Source organism: Galeopterus variegatus, unplaced genomic scaffold (genome assembly GCF_000696425.1).
Source record: "Galeopterus variegatus unplaced genomic scaffold, G_variegatus-3.0.2 Scaffold319, whole genome shotgun sequence".
Classification (NCBI taxonomy): domain Eukaryota; kingdom Metazoa; phylum Chordata; class Mammalia; order Dermoptera; family Cynocephalidae; genus Galeopterus; species Galeopterus variegatus.
In genome coordinates, this window is record NW_007726430.1 from 221332 (window position 1) to 234051 (window position 12720).

Genomic DNA, 12720 nt, shown 5'->3' on the forward strand with positions numbered 1-12720 from the left:
CGTGTGCGTGCGTGCATGCGTGTGCGTGCGTGCATGCGTGTGTTTGAGTGTGTGCGTGCATGCGTGTGTGTGTGTGTGTGCGTGAGTGAGACAGGTGGGGTGGGAATACCTCCTCTTTCTTGGCATTCAGCTTCCCAGAGTGGGTGCACCACCGGCTGTCCTCACGGCTGAGAAGCGGAGAGGTGGGGCAGATGTTTGCCACGGGTAGGGGGGTCATTGTAGAAAAGATGGGAGCAACCTGTGGGACTGGGCTCATGGCCCCGAGTGTCCCTGTGTTGGGGGGCCTGGCCGGTCATCGTGTGTCCCCAGGCTCCTCCCTGCTCTGGGCTGAGGGCTGCCTGTCTCCTGCAGCTTGTCACCCAGTGTTCCGTCTGCACCAGGGGCTGCCCCCACAGCCCACATTGCCTCACTTCTCAGGCAGGCACTAATATGTCCCCCAGTTTACAGTTGAGGAGACTGAGGCACTGATGGGTCACAGCGCTGGGTAAAAGGCAGGGCTGGGAATCCAACCCTCGTCTTTTGGACTCCGGGTTTATGAAGGACACAGTGAGGTTGGCTTTTTCACAAGTCCCTCCGAGTCCGGTCTGGGAGTGAGGGGCCGAGTGGATCCGGGAGGCTGGTCAGGAGGCCGGAATAGCCAGCCAATGCCAGGACCTGATTTGCACCCCTGCAAGAGGAGGGTGGCTCATTTCCGCAAGGATGAGCAGCGGTTACATAAACCCATAAATGACGGATCCCTCCTGAATTATTCAGAGTCCCGCGTGGGGCTGCAGGGCCCGGTCCAGTGAGCTGTGCTTTGGCCGGTGGGCGGGACTCTGGAAGGAGCCTGGAAGGTCCTTCCACCCAAGGCCTTCTGCCGAGTCTCCTGTTTAGTAGCCAGAGCCTTCCCTTGTTTCCATGGGAAATGTGAGGGTGGGCTGTGCACACCGTACCCAGAAACTCTCTGTCCTGGGTTTCAGTAGATGTCTGGTGAATGAATGAGTGACCGCACGCCCTTGAGAGCTGGTCAGACGGTGGCAGGGACCGCATGCACCAGTGATCCCCTCCAGGTCCCCTCATTTTGCCCTATCCCAGCCCCCTGCCCCACCCTTCTGGGCCACAAGGGGCTGATTTATTTTACAGATGAGGATGGTGTAGACATTTATGGTGTCCTTGTGAGGTTCCCAGCTTTTTGAGAGACTCTGAGAGTACAAGGCTCAACGTCACCTGGTGCCTGCCCTCAAGCCATATACAGTATTGCAGAGGAAGACAGGAGAGTGTCTGAAGCCAGAGAGGGATGGCGACCTGCTCAGGGTCACACAACAGGAAAGTGGCAAAGCAGGGCCTCGAACCGGGCTTCCTGATGCCCAGCTCCTGGCCCTCCCTCCTTGGCTTTTTTCTTCCCATCATGACAGACTCGTGGTTAGAAAACACCCGTTAGGGGTCTGTTGCCTGCCATGGAGTGGCCGTCCTGCCTTCTTCCCTGTGCCGATTGGCCCTGGGGTGCACCTGTCAGGCTCCTCCCGTCCTTGAGGCCACTCGGCCTTAGCACCCGCACCTGTGTGCCTACCTGTGTCCCTGATGTGCTGTCCACCAGAGCACTGAGCTGAGGGGGCTGGAGCATGTGAGGATGTGTGTGTTTTGAAATTAATGGGGACCATTAAATTGGCCAAGCATGAAAAGGGCTGGATCTGCAGCCCTTGGCGCACTCTCCTGGAAGGTCCCGTCAGTGCCTTGGCAGAGGGCTGCATGCCAGCCTCAGGACACCCCAGGAGGCTGTGCTTGCCTGTCCTTTTAATGGATGGGTACTCTGTGCCTCTAGGAGATGAAGGGGTCTGGCGGCAGTGGCAGGTGGCAGCCACAGAGCCCCCACCCCTGGGGACTAGGGTTCCCCTTTTTTCCTCTCAACACCTAGCTCTGTGCAGACACTCTGTCTGCAGGTGTGTCAAGTCGAATCTTCTACCTAGACCCCTCAGGTGTGCTCAGGCACACTCCAGACCCTGATTGTGGGGCCTGCTGGGTGAGTCCTGGCCCGGCCTGGTCCCGCCTGGGGTGGCCTCTAAGGACATAGCATGACCTAACAGAGGGTTAAAAGATTCAGGCCCTGTGTCCTCACCTCCCACCACAATAGCCCTGCCTACTATGGAGTCTCTACCTTGTCACTGGGAGTAGGAGTCCTGGGTATGAGTCCCAGCTCCACTGTGTACCAGCTGTGTGACCTTGGGCAAGTCACTTAACCTCTCTGAGCTTCAGTTTTCTTGTCTGTAAAACAGGGATAAGAGAATACTAGGATCCACTCCCTGGAGTTGTGAGTTTGAAAGGAGATAGTTTGTGTAAAATGCTCAGTGCAATGTCGGGCACAGAGTAAACCCTCAGGAAACACTAAATATTATTCTCTTTGCTGTTGCTGTTTCTCTGGGAGGGGTGCTCAAGCCCGCTGCATGGAGCATTCCTTCAGTCAGTGCCTGCCAAGCACCCAGTGCTTGGTTGGGCTGGGGACAGAGGGATGGTCCCTTATCCCCTAAGCAGGCTGAAGACACCTCCGTCCTGTTTTCCCTGTGGGGAACTGAGTCACCTGCTGGGCCCAGTGGCCCCCTCCTGACTGCCAGGGTCTTTTGCATTGGGGGTTTCGTGACCACGAGGGTGCAAGACAGGCGGGTTGGGCCCCTCCCTTTCCCTGCCAGCAGGGTTGTCTTCGTCTGCTCTGCCTTCTATCAGGAAGGGTGTCACGTGGGAACAGCCCTTGCTGGGGTGGGAGGTGGGACAGGACAGGGGGTGTCCCCAAGGAAGCCGGGTGAGGGAGGTTGTCCCTGTTGCCGTGCCACCATCCACTGAGGTCTAAGCTGGCAGAGCCAAAGCTGCCCTGAAGCGCCCCCTGCAGCTCCAGCCCTCCATCCTCTCGGAGTCCTCAAGCATTTCAGATGCTCACCTTTTGAGCGCCTTTATTTATCTTGCAAATTATATGTCCCCGATGCTTCCTCAGGCCCTGGCAGCAGCCCTGTTTCACGTAGTTGCGGCGGCACCATTGTGGTCCCCCCTCCCTGTGGTCTCGATTTATTGCCTCTAGAAAGGGTGCAGCTGTCCTGGGGGCGGTGGCCAGGCTGGGCTGGGGTGAAGGGCACCCTGGGGTGCGGCATGGGCCAGCCTCGGAGGCCTCTGGAGGCTGAGGCCAGGGCCGGGGCTGCCCACGAGATGGACTGCCTAAAACTCTGGTTCCGTCACTAACTCAGGCAAACCCTTGTCTCCCCGGGCCTCAGTTTCCACATGTGTGCCTCATGGGGGGATGAAGAGGAAAAAAATGAATTACCGCTTATAATGCCCAGAACACTGGGGGGGTCTTAAATGGTAATTATGGTTCTTTTGGGGGGCTGGCTAGGACAGGGATTCAAACTCTTGACCTTGGTGTTACAAGGCTGTGTGGTTCTTATTAGTGACAAGTGTCTCACTTCACCAGCCCAATAGGCCAGGAGCCTCGGGGCAGGGGCGGGTCCACCAGCTCTGGGTCTCTGCCCCTGGACAGGGGTCTGTGGCACTTGGGTACCCATCTGTGGTTGGGGTGGCCTACAGGTGCCTGCACAGTAGGTCCTCAGCAAGGACCTGAAAATACAGAAACCAGCGACTCCTCGTGGCCAAGTCCCCGTAGGTGGGAACAGCTGCCCCCATGGGTACGGCCGTGGGGGGGACTCCTGTTCTCCCCACACTGGGCAGGGGAGGGGACGTGCTATTTATGTCCACATGGGGATGTCAGAAGACGGAAGCAAGTGAGCCCTGGGGAACCGAGAGCTTGGTGGGTCGCAGACCTGGATGTGGAGCTGGTCCTGATAGCAGGTGGGGGAGGACCGAGAGGGTGACGTGGGGTTGGCACCCCACCCCGGGGTTCACTGAAGTGCCATCGGCAGCACCCCACTCCCAGCCGCAACAAGTGGGCCTCGCACGGCTGTATCCCGTCTCCCCTCCTGTCCTCTCCGCTGCCGCTTCCTCCCCCTCTTTGGACATTGTAATTGCCATAAAAATGGGAGCTGCGCGGGGCGTAGCACGTGGGAAGGGAGAGGCCGGCTGTCAGCCGTTCCCCGCCAGCAGGGCTCGCGTCTGCTTTATTATTGCCGCCTGGCTGTATTTCCCGTACGGTTTAAACATCATCAAACGCCACATCCCTTTTGAAAAGCAAGAGCTACCTTGCTGAGGATGTTGAGGAGAAACAGGAACATTAAAATCTTCGAAGCAAATGGCCCAGAATTGACATTTGCAACGGGAGCTTTGCAGCGTCGACTGTCAAAGGAGCTAAATCCTGTCTGCGGTCTGTGGGGAGCTTTCCTGTGAGGGTCACAGGAAGGCGGGGCGGGTTCAGCAGGGAGGGGACCAGGCAGGGCGGGTCACCCGACTACCTCTCAGTGCGTCCCTGGCACTGGCCTCCACTTGGCCTCATCTTCCTCCTAATGAGGAGGCAGGAGCCCCCCGGTGCACAGAGCAGGGTGCTGGGGTCTGGGCTCTGGGGATAGGATGGGGGTGTCTTAGGGGACAGACAGGACAGGGATAGGTTCAAAGCCTGTCATGGCCACTTATGAGCTCATGTGACCTTGACCAGGATACACCTCCCGCTGAGCTTCAGTTTCCTCATCTGTAAACCCAGGGGAGTGATGTCCCCTCCGAAGGTGGTTGAGAGGATGAAGACAGTGTGTGCACAAGCCTGACAAGTCACTGGAACTCAATACGTGGTGACTGCTATCACTGAGGAGGGGCCGTGGGAGCTGGAATTGATCTTTAAAAAACGTTTAATCTATTTCCACTGAAAAATAGGTACAATAAAACTGGGAACCATTAAAACAGGAACAGAAAAAGGGCTGGCCCGTGGCTCACTTGGGAGAGTGCGGTGCTGATAACACCAAGGCCCCGGGTTCGGATCCCATATAGGGATGGCCAGTTGCTCAGTTGGGAGAGCTCAAGGTTAAAAAAAAAAAAAAAACCAACAGGAGCAAAAAGAACCAAGCCACGAGGGAGGACACTGACATGGGCATCTCATAAGAATGTGCCCCGAGGTCTTGGCCTGGATGCCCTTGGCTTGTGCTTTCCAACCCACCAGCCCCGTTGTCTGGCTCCTGGTCATGGTCCTCTCTCAGCCCTGGCACAGGCAACTTGATGCTAGTTCCAGGCCTGCTGAGGAACCAGTACAGGAGGAACAAGGATAGGTTCATGCCTGTCCTTGCAGTTAATGCTCTCGGTGGCTGCTTGGGGCAGCTTGGCTCCTGGTACCCTACCCTGGCCCTGGCCCTGGCCCAGATGATACCTCAAAACTAGGCTGAGCAAGTCTATTGCAACTGAATATGAGATGCAGCTTTGAGTTTCCTAGCAGCTGTTGCAAAATGGGAAACAGGATTTTAGGTTCCGTAACTCCAAACTTAGAAGTCCATTTCAATTTCAGCTTAATGCTTCTCTTTCTTTCTACTCTCTGCCTTTGTTTTCGTTCTCTAGTACCTGTAGGTTCTGTTCTTTATTCCCCCCCCCACACACACTTATCCCTTGCTCCAAAGCACCCCCCAGTCTCACTCCCTGAGTGCCCCTCCCCCCACAGGGCTTTGCTCTTGGCTCGGCTTGGGAGGCCCCAGGCCCTGGCCCTCTGGTTTGCTGCTGTCACTTCCCCCGCCTGGCGTGCATGCTGCCGGCTGGCCTCTGGGCCTCTTGCCTCTCCCAGGCCCACTGGGTCTGCCACTGCTGTTTCTCTCAGATGAGCCTGTGACTAATAAGGGTTGCCCCCAGGGGGCTGGCAAAATCTTTCCCTCCCTAATATGGGAGTTTAAAAATGTGTCACCATCGATTTGAAGAAAAGACTTGTTCCTGCTGAGAAAAGCGGCCTGGAGATTCGTCTCGCCTTAGGAATCACACAGGCTGCTGCATAAATTCCAGCGTCACAGAGAGCTCCCCATGCAAATGCCGCTCTCGGCCCCACAGCCTGCCTCCAGAGCCCCTCAGAGCCTTCCCTGTGGCTTCTTGGGGCTGGCATCCCCACTTCCCCAGCCCAGCTGTCCCCACAGAGGCTCTGGGAGGCCCCTGTACAGGGAGGGGGCCCTGGTGGAAGACCCACTCTTTCCCTCGCTTCTCTCCACCTTTGCAGAGGCTGAGCCTGTGGCTAATTCCGTGTCATGACGTGTTTTAATTCTGGAAGAGAAGGAGGACCAGGGACTTCTGAGCATGGGGCTCTTGGAAGCCATCTGGGTGCCCCCCGCAGGTCTGGGGGACCCCCCAACCCCAACCCTCGGCTATGAATCTGTTCGTTGTATGATGGATCTGCCCTGAAGGCAGCTCTTTAGTCCCTGACGCCTTGTCTCCTGACCTTGTTTCATCTTTGCTTGGAAGGGATTATTGGGGTTACTTGGTCCATCCTCCTGTCTCCAGGCAAACCCCCTGCCCCCTGCACTTTGCCCTCACACTTGGCCCACCCTCCTGCTCTGCAGCTGCAGAAGGTGGGTCCCCCCTCAACTCTCTTAGCCCAGAATAATCATAGTAATAAGAGGCTGGGAGGTGACTGTCATTATTCCCACTTCTCAGGTAGCGAAGGTGTGATGTGCAGACATTAAGTGACATGTCTGGGATCTAGGAAGCTTGAACCCAGATCTCTTTGCTTTGTATCCTGGGAACTACCCTTGAATGAATGAATAAGTGAGTGAGTGAATGAATTAATGAATGAAGGGGCATGGGCACACAGTAGGTGTGTTCTGGTTAGGGTGCTTGGTGACATCCCAGGATGGGGGGTGTTGTTTGGAGAGCTTGGGGGAGAACTGAGCTTTCTCGGTCCCCATAGGGACCCCAACCCCCTCTAGGCATCAAGAGGTGACGCTGACCGCCTTTGTGGCAGTGTCATTTGCCCTCCGTGGAGGGCTCACCCAAGTGTGGCAAGGAGCAGGATGATGGGCTTGGCTGCTCAGGACACCCACTGTGCCGCTCTGAGTGTGGGCAGGTGCCTGCTCTGGCTGCAGCAGAGGTGACCTTGGCTGGCACCAGGGCCGTGGCCTGCCATCTGGGTCTGGATGTGCCCTGGGGATCCCTGTAGGGAGCGCAGTGGGGAATCGGGTGAGGGGGTGGGTGTGGGGGTGCCAGGGAGCCTTCCCTAGCTCTGGGGGATCAGTGGGCAGGGGAGTTAGCAGGAGGTTGAGCAGGCAGTTTGCAGTCTCTGGCTGCCGGGGGCCCTTGGAACACGTGCTGAGCAGCTATTTACCACCTGGTACAGGGAAGTCTGCAGGCTGGCCCCACGCCACGCCGCCCCCAGCTGCAGAAAGGGCCCCACGAGGACTCCTAGCAGCCATTACTCCAGAAAAGGAGGGGCTTTATTTTTCTTGTCTCCCTAAGTGTTATTGCCTTTATAGGCTTTGGAAACCAGTTTTATGGCCTGTGGTGTTTGTCCACAGAAATAGGGGAATGCTATAGGGAAAAGAAACTGCAGGGATGGTTCTGGCCCTGCAAGGGCGGGTGGCTGAGAGCAAGGGGGCGGGGCTCGGGTGTGTTCCCGATGGTTCTGGCCCTGCAAGGGCGGGTGGCTGAGAGCAAGGGGGCGGGGCTCGGGTGTGTTCCCCAAGCTGGGGACATTCTTTAGGGACTGTCATAGCTGGAAGGGAGGGCAGGGAAGGACTGGGACTGAGCTGGAATTCTAGTGGGAGGATTGGCCCGAGGCTTTGGGACCTGCACCTTTTGTCGGATGGTCCCCCACAGACTGGCCTGGGCCTGTGAGAATCATACCATCTTCCTAGATGCTTTGTTACACCAGCTGGCTCCCCTTGGGTGCCATCAGGACACTCCACCAGCCATTGGCAGTGTAGATTTCTCAGTGTAAGTACAAAATAAGCCCTCTGGGTTTTGCCAGCCAGGATGCAGGCCTGGCAGGGGCTCCCACCTGCAGAAGGTACTTCATCTTCTTGCTGAGTTGGCCCGTTGGAAGCCAGGAGGGCAGAGACTTGGGGGAGCATCCAGAATCCCACACAAATCCTCCTCCCTTTCCTGGGACCAAGGACCCTCAAGGGAAGTCCTAAATGCCCTGCCCCAGGAGATGGCTGTTTCTTATTTCTCTCTTAATATGCGAAGAGCTCCTACAAATCAATAAGAAAAATGGGCAGAAGATGTGGACAAGCAATTCCCGGTAGGAGAAAAACAAATGGCCAGTAAACAAGGGAGAAGATGCAGAACTTTGCTAGTAATCAAGAAAAGGCTAATTGAAATAAGAGACATCATTCTTCACTGCCAGAGAGGTGGACGCTGAAAGTATTGATGCACACAGGTGTGGTGCAGCCGCGGGAGATGGCCCTTTCTTAGGTGTCCCCCCCCCCCCAGCATCTCACACCAAACTGGCACATAGTAGACGTGATAGAACTGCTCTCTGCTCACAGTAAGTCTCAGCAGGGCCACCGCCGCTGCCTTTGTCTCCTTTGCTTTCCCCGGCCACACGGGCCACCATGGGAGATGCTCCTGGGAGTCCCAGCCTCACCCCCACCCTCCAGCTCCCTGGCCCTGGGGGTCCCCATGCTTCCTTGCCTGTGGCCATGGTCTTTCTGGGCCCGGCCTCTTCTGGGGGGATGCTGCTTCCTGCTTCTGGGTTTCAGTGTTTTCTGTGACTTCACAGCTTGTGCCAAGAGGGGCACTGCCTGACTCGGGAACGGGGAGGATTCGTAGCAACCGTGACGGAAATGGGGACTCCGAGAGTTGGGCAGCCCTGGCTGTTAGTTATCATGGAGCCTTCTCAATGTGGGGAAGGGCTTGCCCTAGAAGTGACCTCAGTTCTCTGGGTGTCCTGGCGGCCTGCCCACATCGTCTGGCCCCCAGAACCTATCCTGCCTTTTCTCGGTTCCTCTCCTCTCCTTACCGTTCCACCGCAGCCGAGCGATTTTGGGCTCCGTAGCTGCGTGCTGTCTCTCACCTCCTGGCCTTTGCACGGGCACGTCCCCCTGCAGCAGCCTTACCTCCATTTTTGCTTGGCTGACTCATCATCCTCCAGAAAGCTCCCCTGACCTGTGTTAGCCGTCATTCCCGTGTGCTCCATAGCACAGTCATTCATTCAGCTTCGTGTTAATTCATTCAGCAGGTGCTGGTGCCGGGGCTGCAACGGGGAGCAAGGGGGTTGTGGCCCACGCGCAGCTGGGACATCCTCAGGAGCTACGCAGTCATGTGTAATGACCTGACCCTGGGGGCAGGCCTGTCCGGAGGGGCAGGGACAGGGAGCCAGATGGAGCATCCCAGACAGCGAGCCCGAGGCAGCCTGCTCTGGGGGTGGCTCAGCTTGTTGCACTGGGAGCAGAGGCCAGAAGGGAGGCTGGGGCGGGTGGCGAGGCTGCTCCTACCGGACCCAGATGCCTTTCTCTGCCTGCCCCGTGCGGGCAGTCCTTATCTGCAGAGCCCAGTGTGGCCGGACAACAGTGGAGCTGCCTTTGATGCGGAGCTCGAGCAGGAGAAAGCACAATTCACACTTCAAACGGCTTCAGTCCTAAGGAATCTGGGTCTCGGAGTCCTTGAATCATCCTGGCAAAGCTGGCCAGCAGGAGAGCCCAGGCCCGCAGGAGGTGCCAGCCTGGAGCTCGGCTCCTGGGGTCCCCAGCAGCCTCCTTCTTTCCCGGCTTTCTCCAGCCTGTCCCCCTGCTCCTGAGGCCCAGCCTGGCCTAGCCTGTGTCCCCAACCTCCTGCCAGCCTTCTCTCTCCAGTCCCCAGACTGAAGTGGGTGTCACCTTCCCTCCTCCATTTGGAGGGTATGAAATGATTAAGATCCAGTCCTGGCCTCTAGATGGGGCTCACATTACAGTAGGGCGACAGGGTTACAGCACAGGTGCTAAGCACATTGATGGGAGTTCAAGTCCCCGTGGGCTGGTCAGGGAAGGCTTCCTGCAGGAGGCCTTCCTAGGGAGGCTGAGTTCCCTGCAGGGATTTCTGGCAGGTTCTCTGTGCCTTTCCCTCCAGCTCACAGACCCTCCTGAAGCCTCACAGGGGCAGGACTCAGGGCAGGGGACAAACCTGGTTCCAAAGCTAACCTCTGTCGCCAAGGCCTTGGGTCAGCTGCTTAGGTCTGGGCCTCGGTTTGTTCCCTTTAAAATGGGAATAAGAAAGCTTTCCGCGCTGCCTGCCATGAGGCTGGAGCGTGCTGCCATGCCTCTCACGGATGGGTGCCCCTTTAGGAAATTCCCCCCTAATTATGGAGGCACAGATCTAGACAGTCCTGTGGGCAAGAAGCACATTCATTAGGAGACCCAGGCGCACAGTCTGGCCCGTGCCAAGCGGCTCTCTGTGCCAACTCCCCAAGACTGTGGGCTCGATGTAGCACATCTCCACATCTTCCTGGTGGCAGGTCCCATCTGCCAGCCCCTGGGAGCTGCCAACCAACCAGGGAGGGCCTGCTGGGGGACCTGCCTGTCCCTGGAGACTGCCCCTCAGCCCTTCACCCTGGGCTTGTAATCTCAGCTTTAAAGAGGACTCCCGTCCCTTTCTCCTGCCCCGTACCACGACTCATCCAGTCACCAGGGCCCTGATCCAAGAGAAAGCTAATTAAAGAATTTCTGCTCTTGGCTCAGCCTGGACTTTGAAGATTCCCCTTGGTCTTCCTGGAGTATCTGAAAACAGGTGGAGAAAGGGGGCTGTTGGATAAACCCCCAGAGCCTCTGTAATAGGTTTAATCCCCCCAAAGCTGCAGGCATCAAACAGTCCTCCGCCCCGCAACACTGAGAGAGCTCGAGAGCTCGGAGGATGCGCGGCTGTTCAACACCCTGCGGGCCCCAGACAGTGCTCTCCCTGGTCCCTAGCTCTCTGTGAATGGAAGGCTGTGTGTTCCCCAAGAATTTTGGGGACTGGGGAAGGGGAAAGACAGGGTGTCCCAGGTAGTTCTCCAGAGCAGTGAAAGGTGTGGGGTCCTGGCACCCAGCAGCTCTGGTGTGGGGAGGCCCCACTTCCAGGGCTGCTGTGATGACTGGCATGGAGTGGATGCTGAGTAAGGTGGCTCTCTCCCTCCCTGTCCCCTCCCTCCAGTGTCCCCTACACTGGCATCTTTTCTTGTTTGCCTTTTGGAGCTTTTCATCAACCAACCAGAAGTTTTTATTTAGCACTTATCAGCAGAAAGTGAGCTCCATGGGGCCGGCCCGTGGCTCACTCGGGAGAGTGTGGTGCTGACAACACCAAGGCCCCGGGTTCGGATCCCATATAGGGATGGCCAGTTTGCTCACTGGCTGAGCGTGGTGCTGACAACACCAAGTCAAGGGTTGAGATCCCCTTACCGGTCATCTTTAAAAAAAAAACATGTGAGCTCCATGAGGCAGGGGTCTTTGCGATCCCATTCACTGCTGTGTCCCCCACCTGAGCAGGGCCTGGCACATAGTAGGTGGCCCATGAGGACTTGTTCATCGTGTGATTGGTGATCTCACAGAGCTTACACTCCTGCTGCCTTTGGAAAACGTCCCGAGGGTCTTTGGGGGATCACTAGGGCCCCAAAATGTGGGTGGGGTGGGGGGTCTTAGAGACCACCCTCTCCATCACTCTGAGCTTTGTGGGCTGTCTGCTGATGGTCCGCACCCCCCTTCAGGCCTCTGCTCCCCCATTTCCCTCCTGGTGCCTGGGGCAAGGGACAGGGAGTGTTTAGACCCACAGTTCCCTGTGCAGGGACCTCTTGGGGCACTCACCTGCATCACAGAAATAAAAATGATAAAAACCTGCCACAGAATTCTGGGTGGCAGTAAATTACTTAACACCTGAAACAGGTTGAAATGTGGCCACTGTGGCTTTTAATAAGCCCATCTCTGATGCAGCTGCTTCCGCTAGGAGCCGGCCGAGTCTCTTCTCGAGGCATAATTTCATCGTGTCCCAGGCTTGGCAGCATTGCAAATAAGATTTCACTTCCCCCGTAAATCTCCAAGGGGGGAGTGCAGGATTTCATTTGTGCTGTCAGTTAGCACTTGAGAGAGCCTATTTACTCTGCCGTAGGAAGAGCGGGTCCTTCGGAGGTGCCGGACACGGTGGTCGGTGGGGAAGCGGTCGTGTCCGCACAGGAAGATAAAGTGGGATGTGGAGGTGGCCGGGGAGGTGGCTGGTGTGTGGGCCCAGGGAGCACACTTCTTTTTGGGTGCCTGAAAGTGGATGAGCCAATGTCACCCAAACCTACTGAGGCAGAATTTCAGGGCTGGCTGGTTGGCCTCAGATCTGGGACCCTCCTAAACGGTGTGCTAGGAATTGGCCACAGAACTGGGGTGTGGTTTGTAGCATTAGACCCCCCCTGGGTTTGGACACCTCTTCTCCAGGATGCATGGTGAGGCCACAGAGACCCCTCTTGGGAAGTGGGCACAGGAGGAAGGAAGCTTCTGCAACCAGTGGTAGCCATACGAGAGCTGGGTACAGGTGCAGGGTAGTGGCACGGGGGCAGGGGTGAGGTGTCACCCACTCTTTCCCCCATTTGAACTGGAACTTTTAGTCCTGAGTGACAAAACAGGGAGTTAGATACAAGAAGCATTGGCCTTGGGGTGCCCCTTGGCCACAGGGCAGCCATTTGGGGGGGTCTTTGCCCACATCTGCCTTTAACCTCAGTGATATGCAAATCCTGAGATTTCTTTGGGAAGGATAGGGCTTGGAGCTGCTTGGTTGGAGCGGGGCACGGAAGGGGCTGCAGCAGATGTGGGTTTGAGGGGGGATTACCCCATCTCCTGGCATCACCGGAAGACAAGATAGGGAGATGGTAGGGCTCTTCGGGGTCAGCAGGTCCCCTCCACTGCCCAGTACTCATGCCCCCTTGAG

General features: G+C 57.0%; 1 protein-coding gene across 1 annotated transcript in view; it reads left to right on the top strand.

The window, feature by feature from the left end:
- Window positions 1-12720, top strand: part of MACROD1 (MACRO domain containing 1) — a 175820-nt gene that overhangs the window by 18432 nt on the left and 144668 nt on the right.